At 47.8% G+C, this 6,885-nt stretch overlaps 1 pseudogene; it reads left to right on the top strand.

The window, feature by feature from the left end:
- Positions 1 to 2,821: 2,821 nt before the first annotated feature.
- Positions 2,822 to 3,936, top strand: LOC102952776 (annotated as a pseudogene).
- Positions 3,937 to 6,885: the final 2,949 nt, after the last annotated feature.

Below are 6,885 nucleotides of genomic sequence, written 5' to 3'. Positions count from 1 at the left end.
CTACATTTCCCAGCCCTCTTGTTGTTAAAGACTGGCCAAGTGACTGAGTTCTGGCCAATGAAATGGGGACAGAGATGATTTTTTGCCACTTCCAGGCCTGGCCCATAAAAATCTGGCAGATGGTCCTTCATCCCCTTTCCTGTCACTATCTGGATGGCCCAGGCACCACAAAGCCACATGATTAAGATGGGAGGAGCTTGGTCCCTGAATGACTCAGTGGAGCAGAGCACCCTTCACCCTGCCCTCTGCCACCTGCACTGGACTCCGACTTGGATGAATAAATCTTCACTGTTTGAAGCTACTGAGATTTTAGCCTATCTGGACTAACTACCTGGTGAAGGCAAGATCTGAAACCAAGTCCACCAAACTCCAAAGACCATTCTTTCTCGTTAAGCCTTCTTGCTACACAATATAGCAGAAATATAAAAGTTGAACTATAAAATATTATCTAATCTCACAGTTCACTTCTTCCCCATCCATGCTTCTCCTACAACCAAAATCTAGAATCCTAAAGATTTTAGAAGAAATTTAAAGATTTAGAACAAAATCAAGGAAGCAATCAACAAATATTGATTGACTGCGTACTACCTACTGAGCAAGGAGAAACCCTTTTATCGTTCATGCCAAGAAGGGTCCTCCCCACCTTCACCTGAGGCTCCATTCCATGGGTGTGGGGGCTATGAATTTGGAGGACATTGAGTACAGCCATGGCCATCATCAAAGCATGCAAAAGCCATCATGATTTGCCACTCACCACTGCATCCCATCATCCCTATGACAAGTCAAAGAGAGTTGAGTCAACATCATACAAGCACAACACTCTGATCACGGCAAGAAGAAACATATGTAATCAGTCAACCTTTCCTCCACAGGCAGTTAGTCTATTAAATATAAGTTAAGACTGACCAGTAGTTTGGGCATGATAGAATCGGCACAATCTGATTCTTAAAAGAGAAGGAGACAAAGGATTATTGACGAGAAGGATTATTGGCAATGAAGGAGTAAAAGGTTTTTAAATTTTCTATTGAGATAGGAAATCCTGGAAGTATAATTTGTGGGGGCTAGAAGACCTCCCCTGCTACCCACATCTGACATTTCCCTCTCTACATTCTCTACATTCAAGGATTTGTCCTCGGTCTTAACACACTCTGTCTCTCTCCCTTAAAATGATGATCTCTCTAGAGAGAGATCTTATTAGTCTTATTAGTCAACTATATCTCCTTGTAATGCAGGACTTGGTGGGAACCGATATTTATTGAGCCCTTAATATATGCCCATTATAGTTCCAGGATCTTAAAAATCATGAGTACCTCCTATATAACATGGGCATGGTGCCTGCAGCAGTGAACCAGGGAATAGCAGGTACCTGCCTATGACCAGTCATTCCTGGCACAGCTGTGCTAGCCACCAGCATTCACATGGCCCAACACTCCTGGGACACCTGGAGTACGTGACAACCTGTGTCCCACCAACAAGCACTGACAGACCTCAGAATCCTGCTGCCTGCTCAGCCCACCAGGGCTTCATCCACCCAGGATTGCCCCAACTCACTTAGGGCCCCAGCATCAGACCTCCACTAGCTGCTTGAGAGGCTTGAAGTCATGACCTCTGCCCTGTGCTCTCCCAGATGGGATAGGGTGGAGATGGAGGGTAGGGTGGCAGGCAGGTATGGTCCTTTTCTTTTTATCAACATGATTCTTATTGTTGATTCTCCCCTGGCTTAATGAGTTGTTTGGGGAGAATCTGATTTTATATTTGGGAAGAAGAAGAACAACGATTTTCAATCTGAAAAAATTTAAAATATATTACTTTACTCAAGTTTCGTATTTTACAGATGGGTAAATTGAGACTCAGAGAAGGTTTGTAATGGTCCCTGGCCACAGTGGCAGAAGTTAAGTTTGAGCTCAACTTTGTCTTTGATTCCGAAGTCCTTGCTCATAGCACTACGCCAGTGTTTCTTAAACTGGGCTGATCTTCGGAATCACCAAGGGAATAGTTAAAAATACACATTCATGCTCCTAAAATACAGATTCCTGAATCACTCTCCAGGGGCAGGGCTCAGCAATCTGTGTTTCCACACACCCCAGGTGCAGCTGAAGATGAGCCAAACTGGAGATACACTCCACTGTACCTTGCAGTGGGAAAGAACAGAGGGCAAGTTGAGTGGGTACACCAAGGAAAAGAGGGGAGAAGAGAATGGAAGGGTCTTCTGTGCTGTTGCCCAGGGCTGACCCTGCCCAAACACTGGTGCCTGCCACTTAGTAGTTGAGGTCCTAACATAGGACCTGGAGGACAATTAATGACATCAAGGAAAGGCCTTTCCAGTCAGCTGTTTTCCTTACATCTCTACTGTGGAAAGAGGATATCATGCCTGTGGAATTCAGCTGCAAAGAGTCATCTCCAGATCTATTTTTAAATTCTCCAGAAACGAAGAAAGAAAAGCCTGTAAAGGTTTGGAATGTGCTCATCATTTTCCTGATTCAGGAAAACTGCTTTGATTTAGTGCTCGTTTCTTGCAAGCCTGTGCTCACAAATTGGCTGAGCGTGAGGTTTGTGGGCAATGGGGGAGTTTCAGCTGAAGGAGACTGAGTCACAGAGGACTCCAGATGGCAGGAGGGAGGGCTCCCCATCTCCCCCTTCTCTGAATCCTCCTTGTCTGTGCCCAGGGTCCAGAGCTTCCTCAGGCCTGGTGATCTGAGCACCTCCCCCAGAGCTCCTGATAAGAGACTTTGTGATGGTCCCTCAGGAGGCTTATATTTAATGGACCTGATAATCTGAGGGAAGAAGTTGTTTTAAAGAGGATTAAAATTGGGCTCTCTGCTCCTCTCTGTTCGACAGACAGCTGCATCTTCTGGTGCAGTGCCAGCCATGTTCCCAAGACACGATGGTGAAGGTCAGAGTAAATGGATTTGGCCATATTGGGCACCTGGTCACAAGGGCTGCTTTTAACTCTGGCAAAGTGGATATTGTCACCATCGGTGACTTCTTAATAGACCTCAGTTACATGGTCTTCATGTTCCAGTACGATTCCAGCCGCTGCAATTTCAATAGCACAGTCAAGGCTGAGAACAGGAAACTTGTCATCAATAGAAAGCCCATACACTTCTTCCAAGAATGAAATCCCACCAACATCAAATGGGGTGATGCTGGTGCTGAAGATGTTGTGTAATCCACTGGGGTCTTTACCTCCACGAAGAAGGCTGGGGCTCGCTTGAAGCGTGAGGCCAAGAGGGTCATCATCTCTGCCCCTTCTGCTGATGCCCCCATGTTTGTGATGGGTGTGAACCAGAGAGGTATGACAACTCACTCAAGATTTTCAGCAACGCCTCCTGCACCACCAATTGCTTGGCCCATCTGGCCAAGGTCATCCATGACAACTTTGGCATTGTGGAGGGACTCATGACCACAGTCCATGCCATCACTGCTACCCAAAAGACCACAGATGGCCCTTCTGGGAAACCATGTGATGGCTGAGGGACTGCCCAGAACATCATCTCTGCTTCCACTGGTGCTGCCAATGCTGTAGGCAAGGTCATCCCTGAGTTGGTTGAATGGGAAGATCATGGAATGGCCTTCAGTGTCCCCAACCCCAATGTTGTGGATCTGACCTGCCACCTGGAGAAAGCTGCCAAATACAGTCACATCTAGAAGGTGGTGATGCAGGCATCAGAGGACCCCCTCAAGGGCATCCTGGGGCACACCGAGGACCAGGTTGTCTCCTGCAACTTTAACGGTGGCACTGACTCTTCCACCTCTGATACTGGGGCTGGCATTCCCCTCAATGACCACTTTTTCAAGCTTGTTTCTTGGTATGATAGTGAATTTGGCTCTAGCAACTGAGTGGTGGCCCTGATGGTCTACATGGCCTCTAAGGAGTAAGAGCCCCCTGGACCACCAGCCCCAGTAAAAGCAATAGATGAGAAAGGTGCTCAGCTGCTGGGGAGTCCTTGCCCCAGTTCATCCCCAAACACAATGAGAATCTCCTAACCTCTACACAGTTTCCATCCCAGACTCCCCTGAAGAAGGAGGGGGAACTGGGGAGCCGTACCTTATCATGTACCATCAATAAAGTATACTGTACCCAACAAGAACAACAGCAACAGTTGATTAAAATCGCATAGTGATTGGATTTGAATATTCGAGTTGAGAGTTTAACTGATAAGAGAATGTTTCTTTCTAGATAATTGCAATAATGACTGTTGTTGAGTTTCTTTGCCCATGTTGAGTGTGCACCGAGGGGAAGGGTTGAAGTATTTGAAAAGTCTAAATTGTAGTGGATGCAGGAAAAGACGTTTGATATTCCTTACGCGATGACCTCCTTTACTAAGTGTAAGGATAAATCCTACCCTGAAGCCTCCAGCAAAGAGGTCACTTAGTACCAATTAAAATCCAGTCCATCACCTACCTCAACAGATCCTGTGGCTTTGCCCTCTCCAGATCCAGGAGCAGCCTGCCAGGGGCTCTCAGTGCTCACTGGTGTGGCATCAGGATTCAATTTCACCGCAATGCACATTGCAGGAGGTCAGCCCTGGCTGGGGGCATTGAGCACGTACATGCGTTTATGCTGTGTGTGTGTGTGTGTGTGTGTGTGTGTGTGTGTGTGTGTGTGTACACACACGCGCGCATGTGTGCACATGCACATCACTGGCTGGGAGCTCTCTTGCCCCAAACTTCCATCCATCCCAGACCTGGAATCTTGTGTTCAGGGATGTTGAGACTGATGCTGTGTGAGCTTGTGTTTGACTCATTTTATTTTTTTTATTTTTTAAGCAAGCTTCATGCCCAGCACAGAGCCCAACATGGGGCTTGAACTCACAACCCCGAGATCAAGACCTGAGCTGAGATCAAGAGCAGGACGCTTCACGGCCTGAGCCACCCAAGTGCAACTGGAGGTCAGGCGGATGACCAGAAGTTGTGCCTCAATATAACAGAACCAAGACCACTTGCTTCTCTCTGTCTAGCCAATTCAACCAGATGGAATTGGTGCCCCTACGGAGCCTCTGCTCCCATCACTACCCTCTCTTGGTGGCCCGTCAGAGAAGACCCTGGCGGAGAAGCAGCTCCCGTACCTTATCATGTACCATCAATAAAGTATACTGTACCCAACAAGAACGACAGCAACAGTTGACTAACCACACGGCTCCCCAGCCCAGCTTCCTCGCCGATACTGTTCCTTTCCAATGTCTGCTGTTTGTTTTTAACCATATCTATTTCCCTGAAGGTGTGAATAGCTAACCGCACTGCAAAGTTGGCTGACATAAACAGGTGTCAGTGTTACAATGAAATTAAACTTACCCCACGGTCAAAAAGACTTGCAAAATGATATGAAACATCTAAGTATTACTTTGCCTCCCGGTAATTAATCCTGGTGGACATAAACAAGCCCAACCCTGCCTTCCCATGTACTGCATCCCCCAAACTGCAGGCTTAATAGAGGCTTTTCCAATTCTTAGATATTAGCTGGGCTGTCTGGCTTTGCGTTGGCTGGACACCGTCCCACACTTTCTTTCCTACTGAAGGGGAATCTCCCAGTGTATAAGGTCTTGGTAGGTGGCTACGCTGGAGACCAAACCAGGTGCCCCTCTACGCACCCAGGTGTCCGTGTCATCGGCCCGATTCAGTACAACATGCCCCAAGACTTCAATGTTGAACGAGTGGCACAAAGTGCAGAGGCACTAGAATTCTTTCACAGTGATGAGGGGTCCAGAGCAGGCCGGCCAAAAAGTATTTATTGTGCTTCCTGCTTCTTTCTGCAGACTCACCCTGTACCTCTTTCCGATAAATTCCCTTTCTGGTTATAACAACCAGATGCTGTTTCTGTTTCTTGCTCCTAAAATCATTCCCCCGGTTGCCGCAGGCACTATCGGTAGCCCAGCCAACAGGTGCTCCACCCCTTTCTTGCTAATAGAACCCCAAGGTTTCATTTGCTCATATATCCACCTGTTCCAAGGGGATGGATCATGACTAGTCAATCCCATCCTCCCGTCCAGTGATTGGTCTAGACCTATGACCCAGTTCTGGCCAAAGAGACCCAAGAGGAAGCTGCTAGATGGAAGCTTCTGGGAAAGATTTCCCTGCTGGAAAGGCTGTGCCCCTCCCCCATTTCTTCCTGCTTGAGAAGGAAAGCTTGGAGCCCCTGTAGCCATCTGGCCACCATGAGGGGACATAGCAGAAGCCCCAAAGAAGGCATGGAAAGAGAAGATGGAAAGAGCCTGAGCCCTTCATGACCTCCTGGAGACACCACACCAATCCCAGAACCACCTTCCTGTATTCTGTGGATTTGCTAATGAGTCAGCCCCTGTCATTTAGTTCTTTATTCCAAGTATTGTGTTATTTGCAACTGAAACATTTACACATACTGATTCACCGAATCTCACTGTTTTCCCAAATAATTAATCACACATCGTTGGAGCTAGAAGAGACCTGGGAGATCAGCTAGCTTCGAGTCACTTTTTAATAGAAGATGCTGAAGCAGAAGTGGAGGCAGAACCAGAAGAAGAACATGGGCCTCCTTAGTCCTACCCCATGGCAATTCCCCAACACCCTGAAGACTGAGCACCTAAGTCAGGGGCACTGGCCGACACCCATGGGGACAGATCCTGAATCCTGGCATCTGAGAGTTGTGGGCGAAGGGGCAAAAAAGAAGGGCAGAACGGGCTGGGCTTGGACAGGTCTGTGGCCAGAGACACCTGAGACCTCAGAGCCTGAGGAAGGGCGAGATGTGTTTCCAGCTCTTTCTGTCAGGGCTCACGCGTGCGCGCGCGCACACACACACGTACACACTTTCGCCCTGGGTTCCACTTCCCAGCCTCTTGAGCCTCTGGAATCTCCTGTTTCCTCACTGGCCTGGCAGCAGGGTTCTCTTTTTGTGGTTTTGGTTGGTCT

The sequence above is a fragment of the Panthera tigris genome, chromosome F3 (assembly GCF_018350195.1).
Source record: "Panthera tigris isolate Pti1 chromosome F3, P.tigris_Pti1_mat1.1, whole genome shotgun sequence".
NCBI lineage: Eukaryota > Metazoa > Chordata > Mammalia > Carnivora > Felidae > Panthera > Panthera tigris.
This window is presented reverse-complemented; position numbering and strand designations above follow the sequence as displayed.